The sequence below is a fragment of the Martes martes genome (assembly GCF_963455335.1).
Source record: "Martes martes genome assembly, chromosome: X".
Lineage (NCBI taxonomy): Eukaryota > Metazoa > Chordata > Mammalia > Carnivora > Mustelidae > Martes > Martes martes.
The window spans coordinates 60,961,218-60,986,644 of NC_137897.1; the positions used below are offsets into that span (position 1 = coordinate 60,961,218).

The 25,427-nt window shown below is 37.8% G+C and overlaps 1 pseudogene across 1 annotated transcript in view; it reads right to left on the reverse strand.

Moving 5' to 3' along the window:
• Positions 1 to 345: 345 nt before the first annotated feature.
• Positions 346 to 25,427, reverse strand: part of LOC308337391 (toll-like receptor 13) — a 37,918-nt pseudogene continuing 12,836 nt past the window's right edge. Inside the window, exons 2-6 of the transcript in view lie at positions 4,193 to 4,249; positions 3,139 to 3,674; positions 2,285 to 2,940; positions 1,220 to 1,943; positions 346 to 889 (exon numbers count right to left, since the gene is read on the reverse strand). The product of the transcript in view is annotated as a toll-like receptor 13 (transcript). The remainder of the gene's footprint in view (positions 890 to 1,219; positions 1,944 to 2,284; positions 2,941 to 3,138; positions 3,675 to 4,192; positions 4,250 to 25,427) is intronic.

Genomic DNA, 25,427 nt, shown 5'->3' on the forward strand with positions numbered 1-25,427 from the left:
CCTTGTCCCCAGACTTTAAGGTGAATTGTCTTCCAACCTTCCTCTTAATAAAACAGCTACACTTTTTAAATATTTAATCCCCTAATAGTGGGGACACTGGTCCTGAAGCTTCCACAAGCAGCTGCATTCACTCTTCTGGTTGCCTGATGGACATTGGCCAAATGATCCTGAGTCTCATGGTCATGAGCCCCCCATGCCTTTTTCCCTTCAGCCACTCTCTTAGCATAGACACACCTTGGGCAACATTGGATTTGTGTTCACAAAGACTTCTTGTCACTCAGCCACAATTAGCTGTACATTGTATTTCTCCACAGATTTGTTGCCCATTGCATTTCTAATATGAGTTCAGAAGAGTGGCCTTTCATGAGCACTGTCTGGCCAGGTAATAAATGTCTGCCTCTTCACAAGTTTCCTGAGTCAGCAGTAGCTGGGTAACTTATAGTCTGGGATCTCTTCCAGGAATCTCAAGATGATAACATCCTCATGCTCATGAAACATCTTGATGCTGGGAAGCTATATTTCATTTTGGCACGTTCACTGAGCAGGTAGTGGTTATTGACCCCACACAAAGTTTTCCAACTGGTGGTGATGGCCTTCTGGATGTTCTCAAAGATATCTTTACCCAGTACAAATTCCCAGTGGTGAAGACAGAGCTGAAAGTTGGACTGGCACCTTCTCCTAGGGCTGGAACAAGCTCTTCATATGCCTACTGTGCTCAGCACTAGCTGTGAAAGAGAACTCTGGCCTATACCACTTGGCCGGGTGCCAGGCTTGAGGCACGTAGAGCCCATACCATAGGGATGAAGTTATATTGGCACCAAACCAAGAGAAGACCATGGTTGTGAGGCCAAACTGAAGGAACAGAAAAGTAAACACTTTCCAGGTCAAAATTAGACAGCATTATCAAAATACATCAACAAACTCTGGGTGTTGGGTTGCTGGTAGAAGTAACTTCAGAGGTAGGGAATATGGACATTAGCTGTCATTTTTTTTTTTTAAGATTTTATTTATTTATTTGACAGAGAGAGATTACAGGTAGGCAGAAAGGCAGCCAGAGAGAGAGGAAGGGAAGCAGGCTCCCTGCTGAGCAGAGAGCCCAATTCAGGGCTCGATCTCAGGACCCTGGGATCATGACCTGAGCAGAAGGCAGAGGCTTTAACCCACTGAGCCACCCAGACGCCCCATTAGCTGTCATTATTGACTGGTTCTTTAACCACACGTGGTTATAGTTGCCCTGAAGTTTGTTCTCTATAGAGATCAAAGTACATCTTAGACTTCAGATTCTCCAGATGACATTGATTATTGATATTAGGGTTGTTAAATATTAAGAAGAACTGAAAGCCTTCCAAGCCAGAGAACATGCCAGGAATCAATGACTCCAAGTTGTTTTTCAGACACAGCATTTATAGTCTTATTAGTTTTAGGAATAAAAAATCATTTAAACAGAGATTTTGGTCTCTAGCTTTTGTTCCTGAGATATTCAACTGTGTGAGTTTAATCAGAGAATCAAATTGGGGGTGGTCCAGAAATACCACAGAATTTTTTCCTAGAAGTAGCTCCTGCAAGCCATTCAGTCTTTGAAAAAAGTTGTTTGGCAACCAAATCCCATGTACTTGTCCTTATAGGTTGAGTTGTTTCAAAGACTTGAAGTTCATAAATGGAGGAAAGGCGAAGTCCTCGTGGTTTCATATGTAATTTTATTAAAGCTTATATTCAAAACTTCTAGATTTTCCAGGCCAAAGAAAAAGGCTGCCTGAAAACTTGACAAGACATCGAATGCCAGACCAAATTTATAGAGGTAAGTGAGGCCAGAAAATACATTCTTCTCTATAGCTTTCAGGTAGTTTGGGGAGAGAATCAAAACTTGGAGTTTATTTAGGAACAGAAAGGTTCGGGGGTGCCTGGGTGGCTCAGTCGTTAAATGTCTGCATTTGGCTTGGTTCCTGAATCCAGGGTTCTGGGATTGAGCACCATATCGGGCTCCTTGTTCAGCGGGGAGTTTTCTTCTCCCTTTTCCACTCCAACTGCTTGTGTTCCTGCTCTTGCTGTCTCTCTCTCTCTCTGTGTCAAATAAAATGTTTAGAAACTGAAAGTTTCTGTGCTCCAAAATCTGAATATTGTTGCCTCCAAGATCAATACTCTCTAAATTTGGAAACTGAGCAAGGGAGTGTCTGTGAGTTTTCACTATTCAGCACCCGACTTGGGTTCCTTCAGTGAATATAGCCCATAGAAGGCCACCTTACTGGTGAGCTTTCTAGAGAAAAAGAGATTTGTACATAGGTACCTCAAGGGTGAAAATGCAAAATCTGGAAAACATTTGGCTCAAGTCTAGCGATTTCAAGTTCTGGAAGGTACTCTAAGTCCTGTTGCTGACAAAGGAAAATTGGTACTTGTTTAGATTCAGCTTTGAAGGCTGGGCATAGCATCATACTCACTGTCATTGAGGTAAACCAGGTCATTACAAAAGTCTGGTATAGTTGGCAAGGTACTTTATGTCCCCTGCATCAGTGACATTTTTCTGAAAAAAGCCCAGTTCTCTAATATGGGTAAGATTCTGAGAAGTTGACACACTGTGTTTAAGTGACCACTCCTAAACTCCTGTTTATTAAGGTTTCTCTTCCTTAGATTCTGTAGGTGTTTGGCTAGAAGCATCACCAGTGTCACCAATATTCCACTCAGGTTCGAGCTCCTCAGTTGGAGTAGAGTTTCCAGATTCATATTCTGGATGATATGGCTATTCTGAGAGACATTCAGAGTGGCCAGATGAAGTAGTGACAGAGCAGACCCTTAGCTTGCTCCCCTGCAGGCTTAGCTGGGTCAGGGAAACTAATGACCTGGGGCCAAGGTCCAAGGAGATGATGCTGGTGTTAATAAGATCAAAGTAGTCCAGGTGTGGAAGATACTGGACTGCTTTAAGAATATTGGAAAAGTTAGGGGCGCCTGAGTGGCTCAGTGGGTTAAAGCCTCTGCCTTCAGCTCAGGTCATGATCTCAGGGTCCTGGGATCGAGCCCCACGTCAGGCTCTCTGCTCAGCAGGGAGCCTGCTTCCTCCTCTCTCTCTGTACCTGACTCTGCCTACTTGTGATCTCTGTCTGTCAAATAAATAAATAAAATCTTTTTAAAAAAGAATATTGGAAAAATTGGTAATAAAGTTTTGAGACAAGCTTAAATCTTTTAATTTGACAAGAGGGACAAGGCATTCTTGTGAATATGGGGAATCTGACTATGGCTCAGGAGCAAAGTTTACAAGTTGGACAGGCCGAGTTGTTCATACTTTGAAATCTTATTTTCTTCTAAACTCAAAAGGGTTAATTTTACAAGTCCCCAAAAGGCCCTCTCATCAATCTTCCAAACGGAATTCCATTCTACTGCAAGTCCACCAGAGCAGACAAATTAGTCAAGCAATCAGGAGGAAGAACCTGAATTTGGTTCTGTCAGGCTGAGATGAGTAGTGTATTCAGGGATATCATGAATGGTACCTGTCCAGGTGGTGATCTTCTTCCAAATGCAGAACTCATGGTGAATGTCCAATTCATACTGTGTGCATTTACTGAACACGTATGTCTCTGCCAAAGACAGTAGAGAACACCCAATTAAAATGAACCAGAGCTGTTGAGAAGGCAGGAGGTTTTCTAAGCCTAGTGAGATGTTGCTAGTGCCAGGTCTCAGAGTTACTATTAGGAAAAGAATTCCTTTACATGTGTGATGCTCATTTTTGAAGGAGTGGTTCTCTCAGTTTGACTTTGCTGCAAAGAAAAAAAAAAGAAAGGTGTTTAGTTTAAATTTCTCTCTCTCATAGCTGCCTCAAGAAAACTAAAAAACTGTGTCCAAAAGTTAACTTCCAAAACAAAGCCATTTCCAAAGCTGTCTCTACATGTATTAGCAAATAACAGGGTTTTTCTCCTATAATCAAAGTTAACACATGGAGGCAGAGGCAGCAAATGCATATTTGATTTAACTTAAAGCACTAACAGGTTCCCCAACCCTCTTCTCATCCTTGCTCATAAAATACCTCCCTCACTGTTTGGGATGATACCTGAAATTCCATCACTGGAAATGCATTTGGGGGACCATCTATTGATCTTAGTCCAGTTAAAAGATACATGGCAGGGGCAAAAAACAAGGTTTACAGGTCATCTCTACCTTAACAAAAATGAATGCAGAGTCCTTGCTTTAAAGCCACCCATTTTACCACAATTTGCCTTTACAGCTCTCAGACATTTAGACCCATTACCAGTATATGGCATTCCTGGTACACAGAAAAAAAAAAAACAACAACCTACAAAAAACTCAGATCTGTCAGTTTACTTCCTGAGGTGTGCTGCCCAAAGTTTCTTCAGTTTTCCTTCCCAGTTTCAACCTGTTCCCACTGTCACTCATGGTAACATAGTGAAAAAGCATCAGCCCAGACATTCCTGGGCTTCAATCCTGTGTCCTTTGATAAATTACTTAACCTTTCTGAACCTGTTTTGTATCCATACAATAGGATAATAACACTTATTTCCTCATAACATTGTATACATTCAATAAGACACCTTGAAGTGTCCAGTCTGGTGGCTAGAATACCGTGGACCTCAATAAAAGGATATTTCCCACCACTTTTTTTTTTTTTTTTTGGTCTTAACACTAGGTCACTGTTAACATACCATCTTTGTAGGAGTTTTCTAGTTTTTGTCTCATGAGCACTTGTAGCCACAGGAGAGAAACAGTACAGTTGAATTAGTGAGTTATGGACATAAAAAGATATATTTTTAGCACTATTTATAATTTTAAGAATGACAAAACAAGCATCCATTATAAAAACTGGATATACATATATCCAGTTTTTATATATATATATATATATACACATACACACACACACACACATATATATGTGTGTGTATATATATATATATAGTATAATGGAATGGGAAGTTTTTATAAATTGGTACTTCTACAATCACAAAAATATTAAAATGATTAGAATCACAAAATAGGACTTTGAAAACCTTTTATAAGTAAGACTTATAGAAGTCTGTAATAGTAAGACTCTCAAGACTGGTACACAAGAGGACCCATCTGCTTACAACATTAGTAACATTGCTATTATCCACTTTCATAATTTTTGCAATTGCAGTGGTGTTAAAGTGAACTTTCATTGCCTTTTATTGACATGGTTCTGAATATTTGTTATGTTGAGAATCTTTTCATATATTTGGTAGCCATTTGAAAGAAAAGCCATTGAGCTTTTCTTTCAGTGACCTGCTTATTTATATCCTATCTTATTTTTTTGATTTTCTTTATTTTTTAAAGTACTATAACTACAACTTTATTTATTTTTTTAAAAAAGTAATAGAGCTACAACTTTATTTTCTTCAAGTTTTTATTTAAATTCTAGTTAGTTAAAATATAGAATAATATTAGTTCCAGGAGTAGTATTTAGTGAATTGTCACTTACATATAACACCCAGTACTTATCATAGCAATTGCCCTCCTTAATTTAGCCCATCCCCCCATGTACCTTCCTGTCAGCAACTCTCAGTTTCTTCTCTCTAGTTGAGTCTTTTATGGTTTGTTTCCCTCTCTTTTTTTCCCCCTTCTCCTATATTTATCTCTTTTGTTTCTTAATTACCCACATGAGTGAAATCATATGGTATTTGTCTTTCCCTGACTGATTTATTTCACTTACCATAATGTACTCTAGCTCCATCCATGCAGTTGCCACTGGCAAGATTTCACTTTTTATGGCTGAGTAATATTCCTATATGTATGTATGTGTGTGTATATATACACACACACACACACACACACACACACACCACAACTTCTTTGTACATTCATCAGTCAAGGGACATTAGGGCTGTTTCCATAATTTGGTTATTGTTTATAATGCTGTTATAAACATCAGGCACATGTATCCCTTCAAATTGGTATTTTTGTATTCTTTGGGTAAATACCTAGTAGTGCAATTGCTGGATCATAGGGTAGTTCCATTTTTAACTTTTCAAGGAACCTCCATGCTGTTTTCCAGAGTGGTTGCACCAGCTTGCATTCTCACCAACAGTGTAAGAGGGTTCTGTTTCTCTGTATTCTCGCCAATATCTGTTTTTTCCTGACTTATTAATTTTAAGGATTCTGACTGGTGTGAGGTGATACCTCAGTGTAGTTTTGATTTGTATTTCCCTGTTCATGAGTGATGTGGAAGATCTTTTCATGTGTCTGTTAGCCATCTTGATGACCTCTTTGGAAACATATCTTTTTATGCCTTCTGCCCATTTCTTAACTGAATTATTATTTTTTTGAGCATTGAGTTTGATACATTCTTTATAGATTTTGGATACTAACACTTTATCAGATATGTAATTTGCAAATATCTTCTCCCATTCCAAAGGTTGCTTTTAGTTTTATTGATTATTCCCTTCACTCTACAGAAGATTTTTATCTTGATGAAATATAAATAGTTCATTTTTGCTTTTGTTTCCCTTGCCTCTGGAGATGTGCCTAGTAAGACTTTTTTGTGGCTGAGGTCAAAGAGGTTGTTGCCTGTGTTCTCCTCTAGGATTTTGATGGATTCCTGTCTCACATTGAGGTCTTTCATCCACTTTGAATTTTTTTGGTGTGTGTATGGTATAAGAAAGTAGGCCAGTTTTATTCTCCTGCATGTGGCCGTGCAATTTTCCCAACACTATTCATTGAAGAGACTATCTTTTTTTTCCCACTGGGTGTCAAAGATTAGTTAACCATATAGTTGTGGTCCATTTCTGACTTTTCTACTCTGTTGATCTTTGTGTCTGTTTTTGTGCCAGTACCATATCACATTGATGACTACAGTTTTGTAATATAGTTTGAAAGTCTGGAAGTGTGATACCTCCAGCCTTGCTTTTCTTTTTCAAGGTTACCTTGGGTATTCAGGGCCTTTTCTGGTTTCATACAAATTTTAGGATTGTTTGTTGTACCTCTGTGAAAAATGCTGGTGGTATTTTAAAAAAAGATTTTATTTATTTATTTATTTATTTGAAAGAGAGAAAGAGAGGGGGAGAGGGAGAGAGAGAGAGAGCAAATGGGGGAGAGTGGCAGGAGAAGAGGGAGAGACAGAATCCCAAGCAGACTCTGCACTGAGTATGGAACCTGATGTGGGGCTCCATCTCATGACCCTAGTATCATGACCTGAGCCAAAATGAAGAGCTTAGCTGACTGAACCACTCAGGTGCCCTGAATGCTGGCGGCATTTTGATAGGGACGGAACTAAATGTATAGGTTGCTTTGGGTAGTATAGACATTTTATCAAAAATTTTCTTCCAATCCATGAGCATGGAATGCTTTTATGTTTCTTTCTGTCATCTTCAATTTCTTTCATAAGTGCTCTATAGTTTTTGAGTACAGATCTTTTACCTCTTTGGTTAGGTTTATCCCTAGGTATCTTACAGTTTTTGATGCAATTGTAAATAAGATTGAGTCCTTGATTTTTTCCTCTGCTGCTTCATTATTGATGTATAGAAAAGCAACAGATTTTGAATCCTGTGACTTTGCTGAATTCATGTATCAGTTTTAGCAATTTTTTGGTGGAGACTTTCAGGTTTTCTACATAGAATATCATGTCCTCTGCAAATAGTGAAAGTTGAATTTCTTCCTTGCTGATGTGGATGCCTTTTATTTCTTCTTCTTGTCTGACTGCTGAGGCTAGGACTTCCAACACTGTTAAATAGCAGTACTAAGAGTGGACATCCTTGTCTTATTTCTGACTATAGGGGAAAGTCTTTCAGTATTTCCCCATTAAGCATGCTGTTAGCTGTGGAGTTTTTATATTTGGCCCTTATGTTGTTGAGGTATGTTCTGTCTAAACCTACTTCGTTGCAGGGTTTTTTTTTTTAATCATGAATGGATATTGTGTTTGTCAAATGTTGTTTCTGCATGTATTGAAATGATCACACAGTCTTTATTCTTTCTCCTATTGATGTGATGTATCACATTGAGTGATTTGCAAATATTGAGCCAGCAATAACTCCTGAATCCTGAAACTCAGGATTAAGTCCCACCTGTGGGACCTGCAGTACTGTCAGAGTGCAGCGGGGTAGGGCTTGGTGAATGCGGTCCTGTCCGCCAGTTTTGGTGCAGTGCTGTTTACTGACATTAGTTTTATGCTGAGGGGTTGGGAGGGAAATGGGGCCACCCAGCTCCGTAGTCCCCAGAGAGGGGAATTCTTGACTGCTGCTATCCAGAAGCCCTCTCAGAAGAGTGAACAATCTCCCTTTGTGTGTCCCAGGTGTCCCTCAGATCACTGCCTTCACCATGTGTCCAGGCTGCCTGCCCAGTGGACAGAACAGTGCACCTTGGGGTCTATCCCAGGCAGGTTGGCTGAGTTTTTAAACTCCAGACTTTAGGGACTTGGTGTGGTGGGGACCCGAGCTGGTCTTCTGGGGTAGGGTCTTTCTGTGCTGGGACTGATACAGGTTTGTCTCAGAAGGGCAGTTGCACCAAAGCACAGAGGTGTTGAGTTTAGAGTAAAGCACAGCAAAGAGTCAGTGTCCAGGTGAGTTGCCCTCAGCAGGTGTCTCTGTGTCTATGCTGTGGGGCAGGGGAGAATAATGGTGCCCCCAGTCTTTTTTGTCCCAGGGAAGCAATGCCACCTCTCCTAGATGTGTTCCAAGAAGGGAAAATTGTGTTTCCCAGTGCGTTCCAGGGAATCCTCAGATTGGCCTGTCTGCCCCAGGGCTATCTGCTATCTGCAGGGTTATCCACAGGAACTCTGCAGCGTCCTCAGGGCTCCACACCAGCCATGCTGTGGACCTCTAAAACTCCAAACTTTGAGTCCAGTTGGTTGTAAAAACTCATGAGAATCAGCCCCTCTCGTTTTCCCATTCAGTGGCTTTGGGGAAGTGCTTTCCTTGTGTGATCCCCTGTGCGTTCCTCTTTGTCATTCTTTCTTGCCTCTCTCCATGACCAGGGCTCCCTCACCTCTGGAGCGCCCGGAATCCGTTTCTCCCCAACACTACATCTTCACACCTCCTACCTTCCATGATAAGGCCTCTTCTGTCCCTCTGGTTGTGCAGTTTTTTCTGTCAGTCCCCAGACTGATTTATTGGGTATTCAGAGTGATTTGATATTTATCTACCTTTGTTCAAGGGACAACACAAACCTAGGGTTGTGCTCCTACAACTCCGCCATCTTAGATCTTGCATCCTTAATTTCCAGATAGGGCGAAATAGTATGGCATTTGTCTTTCTCTAACTGACTTCAGTTAGCATTGTGTTCTCATGACCCATCCATTTGTTGTAAATGGCAGGATTTCATTCTTTTTATGGTTGAGTAACATTCCATTGTTTATATATGTACTGAATCTTCTCATCTGTTCATCTGTCAGGGGACACTTGGGCTGCTTCCGTGTTTTGGCTATAGTAAATCATGCTTCAGTAAACACAGGGGTACATGTGTCTTTCATTTAAAAGATTATTTATTTATTTATTTGACAGACAGAGATCACAAGTAGGCAGAGAGGCAGGCAGAGAGACAGAGGAGGAAGCAGGCTCCCTGCTGAGCAGAGAGCCTGATGCGGGGCTCAATCCCAGGACCCTGAGATCATGACCTGAGCCCAAGGCAGAGGCTTTAACCCACTGGGACACACAGGTGCCCCCATATATCTTTTTGAATTAGTGTTTCCATATTCTTTGGGTAAATACTCAGTAGTGCATTTACTGGATCATATGGTAGCCCTAGTTTTAATTTTTGAGGAATCTCCATAGTCTTTTCCATGGTGGCTTGCCTTCCCACCAACAGGGGATGACGGGTCTTTTTTCTCCATATCCTCTCCAATACTTACTGTTTTTTGTGTTTTTGAATTTAACCATTCTGACAGGTATGAAGACATATCTCATTGTAGTTTTGATTTGCCTTACCCTGATAATTGGGTAATGTTGAGCATCTTTACATATGTCTCTTGGCCACCTATATGTCTTTTTTGGAGAAATGTCTGTTCCTGTCTTCTGCTCATTTTTTAATTGGATTATGGTTTTTGTTGTTGTTGAGTTGTATAAGTTCTTTATATATTTTGGACACTAACCCTTTATCAGATATATCAATCTCCTATTCAATAGGTTATCTTTTGGTATTGTTGATTGTTTTCTTTGCTGTGCAGAAGTTTTTTATTTGGATGTAGTCCCAATCATTTATTTTTGCTTTTACTTCCCTTGCTTCAGGAGACATATCTAGAAAAATGTTGCTACAGCAGATGTTAGAGAATTCCTCCCTTCTAGGTTTTTATAGTTTTAGGTCACACATCTACGTTTTCCATCCGTTTAGAATATATAAATATATATATATATATGTATATATATATATACATATATATATATTTAAAGATTTTATTTTATTTATTTGACAGACAGAGATCACAAGTAGGCAGAGAGGCAGGCAGAGAGAGAGGGGGAAGCAGGCTCCCTGCTGAGCAGGAAGCCCAATGAGGGGCTCGATCCCAGGACCCTGGGATAATGACCTGAGCTGAAGGCAGAGGCTTTAACCCACTGAGCCACCCAAGTGCCCCTAGAATATATTTTTGTGTATGATGTAAGAAAGTGGTCCAGTGTCATTCTTTTGCATGTAGCTGTCAAATTGTCTCAACACCATTTGCTGAGGAGAAGTTTTCCTATTGTATATTGTTGCATTCTTTGTGGAAGATTAATTCACCATATAATTGTGGGTTTGTTTTGGACTCTCTATTCTATTCTATTGATCTATGTGCCTATTTTTGTGACACTACCATCTGAATTGATTACTATAGCTTTGTAGTGTATCTTGAAATCTGGGATTATGATACGTCCAATTTTGTTCTTCTTTTTCAAGCTTGCTTTGGCTATTTGGAATGGTTTGTGATTTCATACAAATTTTAGAATTATTTTTTCTAGTTCTATGAAAAATGCTGTTGGGGGCGCCTGGGTGGCTCAGTGGGTTAAAGCCTCTGCCTTCGGCTCAGGTCATGATCTCAGGGTCCTGGGATCGAGTCCCGCACTGCGCTCTCTGCTCAGCAGGGAGCCTACTTCCTCCTCTCTCTCTGCCTGCCTCTCTGCCTACTTATGATATTTCTCTGTCAAATAAATAAATAAAATCTAAAAAAAAATTTAAAAAATGCTGCTGGTATTGTGATAGAAATTGCATTAAATCTGTAGATTATTTGGGATAATATAGACATTTTAACAAATTTTTTTCTCCCAAACCATGAGCATAGAATATCTTCCCATTTGGTTATGTCATCTTCAATTCCTTTCATCAGTGTTTTATGGTTTTACGGTTTTCAGAGTACAGGTCTTTCATCTCCTCGGGTGTTCTTAGGTATTTAACTCTTTTTAGTGACATTGTAAATGGAATTGTTTTCTTAATTTTTCTTTCTGCAACTTCATTATTAGTGTATAAAAATAAAAATGCAACAGAATTCTGTATATTGATTTTGTATCCTGTGATCTTACAGGATCTATGTATAAGTTCCAGTAGTTTTTTTGGTGGAGCCTTTAGGGTTTTCTATATATAGAATGTCATCTGCAAACAGTGAAAGTTTTACCTCTTCCTTACCAATTCGGATGCCTTTTATTTCTTTTCATTGTCTGATTGCTGATGCTAGGACTTCCAGTACTATGTTGAATAGAAGTGGTGAGAGTGGACATCCTTGTGTTGTTCCTGACTGTAGAGGAAAAGCTCTCAGTTTTTCCCCATTAAGGATAATATTAGCTGTGGATTTTTCATCTATCACCTCTATTATGTTGTAGTATGTACCCTCTAAACCTACTTTGTTAAGGTTTTTTTTCATGAACAGAAGTTGTACTTTGTCAAATGTCCCCCCCCCATTTTTAAAAAATCTTTTTTTAAAGATTTTATTTATTTGACAGAGAGACACAGCAAGAGAGGGAACACAAGTGAGGGAGTGGGAGAGGGAGAAGCAGGCTTTCTGCTGAGCAGGGAGCCCGATGTGGGACTTGATCCCAGGACCCTGGGATCATGACCTGGGCTGAAGGCAGACGCTTAATGACTGAGCCACCCAGGCACCCTGTCAAATACTTTTTCTGCATCTATTGAAATGATCATATGGTTTTTATCCCTTCTCTTTTTGATGTGCTATATCATGTTTGATTTGCAAATATTGAAGCACCCTTGCACCCTTGGTTGTAGTGCATGATTTTATTTATTTAGATTTTATTAACTTTTTTTTTTTTTTGACAGAGAGAGAGAGAGCGCACAAACAGCAGTAGCTACAGGCAGAGGGAGAAGCAAGCGCCCTGCTGAGCAAAGAGCCTGATGTGGGACTCAATCCCAGGACCCCAGGATTATGACCCGAGTGGAATGTAGATGCTTAACCGAATGAGCCACCCAGGTATCCTATGAATGACTTTTTAAATGTGTTTTTGAATTTGGCTTGCTAATACTTCGTTGAGGATTTGTACATCTATGTTCATCAAAAATATTGGCCAGTAAAACTCTTTTTTTTAAATAATGTCTTATAGTGGTTTTGAGCATCAGGTAAATGCTGACCTCATAATAAGTCTGGAAGCTTTTCTTCCTTTTCTATTTTTATTTTTGAATAGTTTGAGAAAAATAGGTACTAATGCTTCTTCAAATGTTTGATATAATTTATCCATGAAGCTGTCTGGTCCTGGACTTTTATTTGTTGAGAGTTCTTTGAGTATTGGTTCAATTTCATTACTGGGAATGAATCTGTTCTAATTTTCTATTTCTTCCTGATTCAATTTTGGGAGGTTTTATGTTTCTAGGAATTTATCCCTTTCTTTTAGATGTCCAACTTATTAGGATATAATTTTTCATAATATTTTCTTATAATCCTTTGTATTTTTGTGGTCTTGCTTGTTAATTCCCCTCTTTCGTTTCTGATTTTGTCTCTCTCTCTCTATCTCTTTTTGATGAGTCTGGCTACAGGTTCATCAATATTTTTGATCTTTTCAGGGAAGCAGTTCCTGGTTTCATTGACCTGTTTTATTTTTATTTTTAATTTTTTTTTAGTTTCTATTTCATTTATTTCTGCTCTAACATTATTATTTCCTTCCTTCTACTGACTTTGAGTTTTGTTTGTTCTTCTTTTCCTGGTTCTCTTAGGTGTAAGTTTAGATTGATTATTTAAGATTTTTCTTGCTTCTTTGGGTAGGCCTGTAATGCTATAAACTTCCCACTTAGAACTGATTTTGCTGCATTGCAAATACTTTGTACCAATGAATTTTCCTTTTCATTTGTTTACATGTAGTTTTCAATTTCCTCTTTGATTTCTTGATTGTTGCATTAATCGTTTAGTAACATATTATTTACTCTCCATGTATTTGTGTTCTTTCCAGATTTTTTTGTGTGGTTGATTTCTAGTTTCATACTGTCATGTTTGGAAAAGATGTATAGTAATGATTTCAATCTTTCTGAATTTGTTGAGGCTCATTTTGTGACCTAACATGTGATCTATTTTGGAGAATGTCTTATGTGCAGTTGAAAATAATAGGTATTCTGCTGTTTTAGGATGAACTGTTCTGTATAGGATGAAATGTTAGATCCATCTGGTCCAATGTGTTCTTCAAAGCCACTGTTACTTGTTGATTTTCTATTTGGATGGTCTATCCACTGAGGTAAGGGGGTGTTAAATCCCCCTACTATTAATATATTACTATTGATTAATTTCTTCATGTTTGTTATTAGCTGCTTTATTTGTTTTGGTGCTCCCATGTTGTGTGCATAAATATTTACAGTTGTTATATGTTCTTGTTGAATTGTTCCTTATATGATTATATATGGGCCTTCTTTGTCTCTTGTTACAGTCTTTGTTTTAAAGTCTATTTGGTAGGATATGAGCATTGTTGCCTAGCTTTCTTTTCACTTCTATATGCATGTGTCTTTCCAGCCTTTCTAGCCCTTCACTTTCAATCTGAAGGTGTCTTTAGGTCTGAAATGAGTCTCTTGTAGGCAGCATATAGACAGATCTTACCTTTTCATCCATTCTGTCACCCTATGTCTTTTGATTGGAGCTTCAAGCCCATTTACACTCAAAGTAACTATTTATGGTATGAATGTATTGCTATTTTGTTACTTGTTTTATGGTTATTTTTGTAGTTCTTATTTCTTTTCTGCTCTTGTCTTTTCACTCATGTTTTGCTGGTTTTCTTTAGTGATATACTTGGATTCTTTCTCTTTATTTTTTGCATACCTATTGCCAACTTTTTATTTGTGGTTACCATTACATTTATATGTAACATCTTATGCATGTAGCAATCTGTATTATGGTGATGATTGCTTAAATTTGAACCCATTCTAGTTATATGGTATCATACTTTACATCTTTTTATTTTGTGAATCCTTTAACTGATTTTTATAAATCCGTTAAATTTTGCTGCTTTTGTGCTTTCTACTTTTCTTACCTTTCCACTCACAGTCTCCCTTAATATCTTGCACTTCTTTCTGGCCTGCAAAGTTTCTGCCAAAAAAATCCACTGATAGCTTTATGGGGTTTCCCTTGCATGTAACTGTATTCTTTTCTCTTGCTGCTTTTTAAATGCTCTCTGTATCACTAATTTTTGCATTTTAATGTATCTTGGTGTGGACCTCCCTGGGTCAATTTTGTTTGGGGCTCTGTGTGCATCCTGAATTTGGATTTCTGTTTCCTTCCCCAGATTTGGAAATTTTTGACTATTATTTATTCAAAAAAAATTTCTGCCCCATTTTCTCTCTTCTCTCCTTCTGGGATCCCTATAATGTGAATGTTATTATGTTTGATGATATCACTGAGTCCCTTAGTCTATTCTTACTATTCATTATTCTTTTTTCTTTTTCCTGTTCAGCTTGATCACTTTCCATTACTTTGTCCTCCAGGCCACTGTTTCCTCTAATCCATTATTTATTTTCTTTAGTGTATTTTTAATTTCAGTTATTGGGCTCTTCATCTCTGACTGGTTTATTTTAATATTTTCTACTTCTTTGTTGGGGGGGGGGTCTCACTGAGATCCTCCACTCTTTTCTCAAGTCCAGTGAGTGTCTTTGTGAACATTCCTTTAAATTTTCTACCAGGGATATTACTTATCTCCATTTAATTTAGCTATCTTGCTGTGACTTTTGTCTTCTTCTTTTATTTAGGAGATATTTCTCTATCTCCTCATTTTGTCTAACTCACTGTATATGTTTCTATGTGTTAGGAAAATCAGTTATATCTCCTGCTCTTGTAAATAGTGGCCATATGAAGAAGAGATCCTATAATGTTCTGCATTGCAATATCCCATTCACCAGAACTTGACACTCCATGGGTGTGTGTATGTGCCATACTGTTGTGACTGATCCACCTTTGTCTTCAGTCCAGTCATCTGCAGTGACTCTCTTTGCCTGTTATGAGCAGTATTTGTTCCCTGTGTTGTTAGTGCGCCAGTCTGGGGTCACCTACTGCTTGAGTTGAGTAAGACCAGATGTTGTCTGATGTGGGTGTTTTCTATCTATATCTATAAGAAGAGGTGTGCCTAGGATCCTCCTACTCCGTCATCTTCCCCAGAAGTTCATTTTTTCCAAATGTATTCTACAAATCTGATTGCTAGCTAATTTGAAGGTAAATGAATGGCTATAAATTACAAAACAATTAATCCCAAACTATTGGTTGACAAATTGAAAAAACAAAATCACCCTCCTCTCAAATAAAAATCCACACTGTTTTAGTTGTTTCCAGCTATTTATATTTTAATTAAAAGTGAAACTTTTAAAAAATATTTTATTTATTCATTTGACAGAGAGAGATCACAAGTAGGCAGAGTAGCAGGTAGAGAGAGAGGAGGAAGCAGGCTTCCTGCTGAGCAGAGAGCCCGATACGGGGCTTGATCCCAGGACCCCAAGATCATGGCCTGAGCTGAAGGCAGAGGCTTAACCCACTGAGCCACCCAGGTGCCCCTAAAACTGAAACTTTTAAAATATCTTTTTGTTAATATTTTAGTTTGATTTTTTTTTCAAATTAATGAGCTGGTTTTATATTTAGACTTCTTCCCAAGCACTTCTGCATTTGTAAAATGCAGAATGAATTTACCTCATAATATTGCAGGATAAATTAGATAATATATGTTATAGGCTGAAATGTGTTCCTCCAGACTTCATACCTTGAAGCCCTAGCCACCAGTACCTTAGAATGTGAATATATTTGGTGATAGTTCCAGGAGGGAAGTTTATAGCAATATGGGCTTGCCTCAAGCAGCAAGAAAAATCTCAAATAAACAACTTAACCTTATAAATAAAGAAACTCGAGCAAGAAGAATAAACAAAACTCAAAACCAGCAGAAGGAAGGAAATAATAAAGATTAGAGCAGAAATAAATGCTATAGAGACTGAAAACAAACCAATAGAACAGATCAATGAAACCAGGGGCTTGTTCTCTGATAGGGTCACTGAAATTGATAAGCCCTCTGGCCAGACTCATCAGAAGAAAAAGAGAGAGGACTCAAGCAAACAAAACCACAAATGGAAGAGGAGAAATGACAACCAACACCATAGAAATACAAACAATTGTAAGAGAATATTATGGAAAATTATCTGCCAACAAATTTGACTACCTGGAAGAGGTGGGATGAATTCCTAGAAGCATATAACCTGCAAGGGCTAAAGCAGGAAGAGGTAAAGGGATTGAACAGACCAATTGCCAGTGGTGAAATTGAATCAGTAGTCAGCGAACTCCCAACCAACAAAAGTCCAGGACCAGTGGCTTTGCAGGGGAGTCCTACCAAATGTTTATTTTTATTTTTTTTCAAAGATTTTATTCATTTATTTGACAGACAGACAGACAGACACACACACACACACACAAGTTGGGGGGGGAGAGCAGTAGGCAGAGAGAGATGGAGAAGCAGGCTCCCTGCTGAGCAGGGAACCCACTGCATAGCTTGATCCCAGGACTCTGGGATCATGACCTACTCTGAAGGCAGATGCTTAACCAACTGAGCCACCCAGTTGCCCCTCTACTGAATGTTTAGAGAGGGTTGGTGCCTGTTCTTAAAGTATTCCAGAGGGTAGAGGAGGAATTTCATTCTGTGGGACTGGTATCACATTGATGCCAAAACCAGATGGAGACACCATGGAAAGGGCAAACTGTAGGCTGGTATCTCTTGTAAACATGGATGTGGGTATCCTCAAGAGGATGTTAGCAAACTAAAACCAACAATACATTGAAAAAATTCACAATGCTTGGATGGGATTTATTCCTGTGATGCAAGTCAATATTCACAAAGCATTCAATTTGATACACCACATCAATAAGGGAAAGGATAAAAACCATATTACCATTTCAACAGATGCAGAAAAAGCATCTGACAAAGTACAGGATCCATTCATAGTGAAAACCCTCAGCAAAGTAGGTCTAGAGGAAACACACCTCAACGTAATGGAGGTGTTATATGAAGAACTCACAGATAGCATCATAGTCAATGGTGAAAACCTGAGAGCATTTCCCCTAGGGTCAGGAACAAGACAGGGATGTCCACTCTCACCACATTTGTTCAGCATGGTACCACTAGAAGCCCTGGCTACAGCAATTAGACAACAAGAAGGAATGGAGGGCATCCAAATAAGTTAGGAAGGGCTGGAAATTTCACTATTTGCAGAGAACATATTACTATATATAGAAAACACTAAGGACTCCACAGGAAAACTACTGGAACTGATAAATGGATCCAGTTGAGTTTCAGGATACAAAGAGTGCAATGCTGGGCAAAATAAGTGAGAGAAAATACCATATGATTTCACTTATATGTCAAATTCAAGAAGTGAGGCAAACAAATAGAAAAGTGGGAGAGAGAGACAAACCAAGAAATAGACTCTAACCTATGGAGAGCAAACTGAAATAGGTGATTGGAATTAAGGAGTCCACTTATGATGAGCACTGAGTGATGTGTAGAATTGTTGAAACACTGTATTGTATACCTAAGGCTGGTATGGCCCACTATGTTGAGTATACTGGGATTAAAATAGAGAACTTAATTAAAAAATAAAGAAATAAAAGTTGGTAGAGTAGGCCCTAACTCAATCTCACTGGTGTCCTTAGAAGAAGAGGAAATGTGTGCACATAGAGAAAAACACCAGGGATGAAAATGTGCAGAGAAAAGACCATGTGAGGACACAGTGAGAAGATGTTGGTCTACAAGCTAAGGAGAGAGGCATCAGAAGAAACCTTGATCTCAAACTTCTAGCCTCCAGAACTGTGAGACTATAAAGTTCTGTTGTTTAAGCCACCCAGACTGTGATATTTTGTTATGGCAGCCCTAGATAACTAATACAGTATGTAAAACTCAATGCCTGTCCCATGATAAGTACTCAATAATCGTCTCCAGTTCAATTAGAGCTCTTGATATAGAAAACTATCCTTGCCAGCCTGGCTCCTTAATGTAAAATACAATTCTTGTCAAAATGTAAAAGTTTTTTTGAAATCCAAGCATGCTTCACTTACTGAGCAGAAAGCATTATTTTAAACTCTCATCTAGAAAGAATTGACCTGGCATAGTGGACTAGCAGAAATATACTTCATGAAACCAATTCTCTTTTCCTTTCACTTGCAAATATTAGCTACAGTTCAGTCTTTTCCAATGATACTATTTTGCTTTATGAATTGCCTAGAACTATTAAAAATTTTTGGTCATTGTAGAAAATTTAGAAACAAAGGATAATTAAAAAATAAATATTAATTGATAAAGGAAGAGTGCAGAAACATTTTGGCTTATATCCTTCCTTTTCTTTCTGTGCAAAAATTTTACCAGTTGGGGCACCTGGGTGGCTCAGTGGGTTAAGCCTCTGCCTTTGGCTTAGGTCATGATCTCAGGGTCCTGGGATGGAGTCCCGCATCGCTTCGGGGGGGGTCTCTGCTCAGCGGGGAGCCTGCTTCCCCTCTCTCTCTGCCTGTCTTTCTGCCTACTTGTGATCTCTCTCTCTCTGTCAAATAAATAAATAAAAATCTTTAAAAAAATTTACCAGTTAAAATACTATTAATACAATCATGTATGTTTCTTTTTATCTTTAACTTTGGACCAAAAACATTTCCTTGTTTTATATACATTATACATACATTTTATATACATTATACATACATTTTATATACATTATATACATTTATATACAAATGCAATGTAAAAATAATTTTTGTCAGTGTAAGAATCCATCATATAGCAGTATCATAATTTATTCAACCTCTCTAATCTTGAGCATTTAGTTTATTTCTCTATTATAATAGGGCTGTCATTTGCTATGATGTGGATGGAACTAGAGTGTATTATGCTAAGTGAAATAAGTCAGTCAGAGAAAGACAAATACCATATAATGTCACTCATATGTGGAATTTAAGAAACAAAATAGATGAACATAGGGGAAGGGAAGGAAAAGTAAAATAAGACGAAATCAGAGGAGACAAACCACAAGAGACTCTTAACAATAGGTAACAAACTGAGGATTGATGGAGGGGAGGTGGTTGAATGGGTGATGGGCATTAAGGAGAGCACTTGATGTAATGAGCACTGGGTGTTACATGCAACTGTAGAATTACTAAATTTACCCCTGAAACTAATACTACACTAAATGTGAACTGACTTGAATTTAAATAAAATTTTGAAAAAGAAAAAATAAGGTTGTGATGAACATCTTTGTAAAAAAACCTTTGTCTTTTCTCATTTTTTCTGATTACAAAGTAATATATGTTTATTATGAAGTATTCAAACATTACAGAAATGTATAATTTAGCACATGAATTAACATATATACATCACCTGGATTTTTTTTTTTACTTTGTATTCACTTTTTAAAATTTATGTGGACTAAAATTCACTCTTTTTCGTGTATTGTTCCATGAGTTAAGATAAATGCATACAATCATGTAACAACCACCACTATCAGGTGACATTCTATCACTCCCCCCCAAATTCCATCATTTTGCTCCTTTGTAGTCAACCCTTTCTCCATCCCAACCATGGCAAGCACTCACTTGCTTTGGCTGTCTTTCTTCTTTCTTCCCTTCCCTTCTTCTTCCCTCCCCTCCCATCCACACTCCCTTCCCCCATTTTCTTTCTTTCTTTCCTTCTATCTTTATTTCTTTCTTTCACCTTTTCCAGAATGTGATATAAAAGAAACCATCAGACATGAGGGCCAGAACTAAGACGAGGCAAGTGATGTGTCCATGGAACAGAATATAAGGAGGCACCCACTCTGTTTCTGACCCTGCACTTGCACAGCTTGAGCACCAACTTGGCCTTATCCTACTCTAACCCTAGGAATCAGATACCATGTGCCTTTTTAACTTAACATAATGCATTAGAGAGTCAACATGCTGTTGCACTTAACAATGGTTGTTTATTGCCTTATATTGCTGTGTATTATTCCATTGTACCCCATTTTTTAAAATGCCATTGTCAATTGACAGACATTTAGGTTATTACCACTTTTTGGCTATTATGAGTAAAACTGCTAGGAACATTCATGTGAATGTCTTTGTGTGGATGTATGTTCTCATTTATCTTGAGTATATACCTAGGAGTGGGATTGTTGGGTCATATGGTGAGTGTATGATTAACTTTATGGGAAATGGCTGAAGTGTTTTCCAGAGAGGTTTTACCATTTGGTATTCTTACCAGCAATATATGAAAGTTTCAATACTCTGTATCCTCACCAACTCTTGGTATTGACAGTTTTTGAAATACCCATGTAATAGGTGTGTTCTTCACTTAGATTTAAGAATGGCTAACATTTTGTCATGTTAATCCATTTGAAGTATTTTAAATGGTCATGTCATTCCATCCTTAAAAACTTTACTATGGATTTCTAAAATATAAGAATATTTCCTTACATAACCTCAATATCATTATTACACCTAACAAAGAATTAACAAAAATTCCTTAATATCATCTAAAACCCAGTCATATTCAAATTTCCCCAATTGTCACTAAATTTCTCTAAAGCATTCAGCATGAAAACATGAGCTAGGATATAAAATGTTACAGTCTGGATGTAGAAAGGGTAAGTATTGTTTCTTGAATGTGTGTGTGTGTGTGTGTGTGTGTGTGCTAGATCGCAAAATAACTATTTTTACTGTGGGATATGGTCCAAAAAGTTGAAAAGCTTTGATGTGAAAGGTAAAAGTTTCAATAAAATCAGAAACAAAGGCAGATGTTCGATAGCATTGCTTCTTGTCAATATTTTTCTGAAGGTCCCAGTCAATGAGACAAAGAAAGAAAAACGTATAAATATTGTAAAGGAAGAGACAAAACTGTCATTGTTGGCAGATAATATAATTTTCTTCTAAAAATGTGAGAATATAGATAGCCAAAAAGTTTTGTCTCATTGTTTTTGAAAGCCATCACAAAAATTTAATTCACATATATTCAATTATCCACATCCATATCCAAATCTTCTCCCATGTGTAATTTCCAGTTATTCATAGATTGGTGAGTGGTCAGAGTTGTGTGGTTCTGATCAATCCCACAGGAAAAAGACAGTATCTGTTAAGTTTAGGTACAATGCACTAGCATTGTTTATTTCTTGTTGTGTATTTTGTTTGTTTGTTTTCCTGGCATACTTCCCCTTCCTTTTATTTTTTTAACCTTTCAATTGAAGTATATATACAGAAAACTGCAAATATCATAAATCTTATGAAAATTCATGAGCTGAATACACTCAAGTAATGAGCAGCCCATCAACTAACAGAGTATTGATTGTTAGCATCCCAAAGCTCCCCTGTGTCCTTTTCAGTCACTACTTACCAGCGCCCCCAGATAATTAAAACAAATTTAACAACGGACTTAAAGTGCTACCTATTATTATGCTAAGTGAGACAATCAGAGAAAGACAATTATCATATGGTTTTACTCATATGTGGAATATAATGAATAGCGCAGAGGATCAAAGGGACAGGGAAGGAAAACTGAATGGGAAGAAATCAGAGAGAGAGACAAATCACAAGAGACCCTGGACTCTGGGAAACAAACTGAGGGTTGTGGAAAGGCAGGTGGGTGGATTCATGGGATAACTGGATTATGGGCATTGAGGAGGACACATGATGTAATGAGCACTGGGTGTTATACACAACTAACAAACCACAGAACACTACATCAAAAACTAATGATGTACTATATGTTGGCTGATTAAATTTAAATAAAAAATTAAAGTATTACCTATAAGTTGAATTAATGTAAACAAAATCATACTCTAACCACACCTGCTACAAAACAAATAATCTCTTGTAATGCAAGTAATCACTTGTTATTTGTTATCATCTGAACTTTGATATATATTTGGTTTTGTTAAAGCAGAGCACATTGTAAAATGTATTCCACAGACAAACTGGTATTACTTTTGAATTATTTGATAGCTAAAATGATCTATGACACTTCACCATCAATGGTGAAAGTAACTAAATTATCTATGTATATACAATGTATTGTCCTTTATGTTTAATGATAACATGGCTAATAGTAACAGAAGTGTGGTTGAGTTCATAGTATGATCAATCATTATTCTAGTACTATGTATATGTGAACATTATTCTTTAGTTTGTAACCATAAGAGTAGAATCTGCTGGAATTTGTGGGTTTGTCTCTTTATCTTATGACTAGGCAAATGTTTTTGCTCAAACTTGCCTTGCTTCAAACTTTTCTTAAAACATTTCTCTTGCCCTCTCTTCTTTCACTTGCCTTAATTCCAGTCTTTGATCATGAGCTATCTGGGTACCCTACTGTCATTGGACATTAGGCATGTCCTAGGGTTGACCTCATGTGCAATTGTCAAAAAAATGTTAATTATTTGCAGTGAGAAATGCAACTGCCATGGTGAATACATACCAGAAAGCTGTGGTTCTCAAAATTTATTGTGCATTAGATTCACCTGGGCTGCTTAATAAAATTTTATAGTCCCTCTTTCATTTGCATTATATTTTTGCATCATATGGAATTTCATCTGCCATATGATTTAGTAACTCTCAGTGCGGCTCAGACATCTGTGTAGCAAGCCACATGGAACTAGACTGGGTTTTTGTCATGGTACCTCCATTTCTCTGTCTACCCTGACATTTCCCAGACTCTTAGGTTTCATCTTCTCTCCCCAACCCCTGTTATTGAAGGCTCATCCAAACCTGCCCTCTTCTGATGGTGTTCATTGCACTATTCCTTTGAGCTTTCTTTTCAGAATGAAAATATAATAATTTCTTGTTCCCATTTCTCAGGACCCTAGATGACTGGTTAATTCATAAGAAGACATTACTGGATGGTGGGCGACATTCTCTGGTCCCCTCCCTCCTCTGGAGCTTTGTACTATCACTTTGCCATTGCTAAATAAAACTTGCTTTGCTGCCAAAAAAAAAAAACATAAACAAAAACAAATAAAGACATTACTGGGTGGTAATCAACTAATATAACTCTCCAACTCCCTATTTAGCGAAAGATTTCCATATATAATTGCCGTAATTATACTGCCGTAAACAGTAGTGTTTATGTATGTGTAGTTTCAATGCATGTGGGAAATGAGAGTAAGGGCACCACTTAGCTCACCCTGAAGCCGTTTGAAATTCTCTTTATATAGCTGTCTTTATATATGACTCAGTGGCTAAATGATTCCATAAAAATTCCTTGTGTGCTGTGATCTCACTGTTGATGATCCTCTCTGTCATTTTCCTATGTGGCCTAAAGTGACTGTTCATGAAACTATATGTCATGATCAGAAGAAAACCAGGAAGAGGTCTCACTGTCATAGAGAAGGCTGAATGCATGAACTTCTCTGTGATTTCTACTGTGGTTTCATGGTATCTGGATTCTCCAACCATTTTACTGCCCCCAGTCATGCCAGTTTTCTTGATTTCCTTCCCCACATATTCATTGGTGGCACGCTGGTATTCAGTGAGTATGCAGGTAATAGAATTTAGTGATAACTTTGGCCTTTGAGTCAATAAAAATCTTGGGCTTTCCTGATAAGAGTTTATGGGTTATCTTGCTCCTCCCACCCCCATTTTTTTTTCTTTTAAAGTTGTACTTATTTGTTTGGAATAGTGTATACATTCACATGGTTCAAAAATAAAAAAAAAATAACAAGGTTTACATTTAGAACTACCACACCCACTCCTGTCCCCATCTACCCTATCCTTTCCATCTTCATAAACATTTATTAATTTCTTATGTATCTTCTCAGTGTTTCTTTATGCAGATACACACAAAAATAAATACAGAGATTCTTCATTTTATTGTGCTTCACTTTATTGCATTTTGCAAATATTTTATTTCTTTTTGTTTTTTTGAATTGATGGTTTTTGGCAGCCCTGTGTCAAGGAAGTCTATTGGTACCATTTTCCCAAGAGTATTTGCTCACTCTATGTCTCTATGTCATAGTTTGATAATAATTGCAATATTTCAAACTTTTTTATTATTAACTTATTTGTTATGGTGATCTGTGACCAGTGAAATTTGATGTTACTCTGGTAATTGTTTTGGGGTGCCAAAAATCATACCCATACAAGATAACAAACTTAATCAACGTGTGTGTGTGTTTTGACTGCTCTCTCTACTGGCTGTTCCTCCATCTCTGTCCTTCTCCTTGGGCCTCCTTATTCCATGAAACATAACAATACTGAAATTGGGCCAACTAATAACTGCACAACGGCCTCCAAGTGTTCAAGTGAAAGTAATAGCCACACACTTTTCTCTTTAAATCAAAAGCTAGAAATGATTAAGCTTAGTGAGGAAGGCATGTTAACAGGCAAGATAGGTCAAAAGCTAGGCCAACAGTTATCAGAGTTGTGAATGCAAAGGAAATGTTTATGAAGGAAATTAAAAGTGCTACTCCAGTGAATACATGAATGATGAAAAAGCAAAGCAGCGTTATTGCTGATATGGAGAAAGTTGTAGAAGTCTGAATACAAGACCAAACCAGCCACAGCATTCCCTTAAACCAAAGTTTGATCAAGAGCAAGGCCCCAATTCTATTTAATTCTATGAAGACTGAGAGAGGTGAGGAAGCTGCAGAAGAAAAGTTCAAAGCTAGCAGACATTGGTTCATGAAGTTTAAGTAAAAAAGCCATCTCCATAAAATAAAAATGCAAGGTGAAGCAGCAAGTGCTAATGTAGAAGCTGCAGCAAGTTCTTCAGAGGATCTAGGTAAGATCATTAATGCAGACAGCTACACTAAATAACACATTTTCAATGTAGGTAAAGCATCCTTCTATTAGAAGGTGCCATCTAGAACTTTCATAGCTAGAGAGAAGTCAATGTGTGGCTTCAAAACTTCGAAAGGCAGGCTGACTCTCTGTTAGGGAATAATGCAGCTGATGACTGTAAATTGAAGCCAATACTCATTCACCATTTCAAAAATTCTAGGGCCCATAAGAATTATGCTAAATATACTCTGCTTGTGCTCTATAAAGGGAACAACAAAAGCTGAAGCGACAGCACATCTGTCTACAACATGGTTTCCCAAATATTTTAAGCCCACTGTTG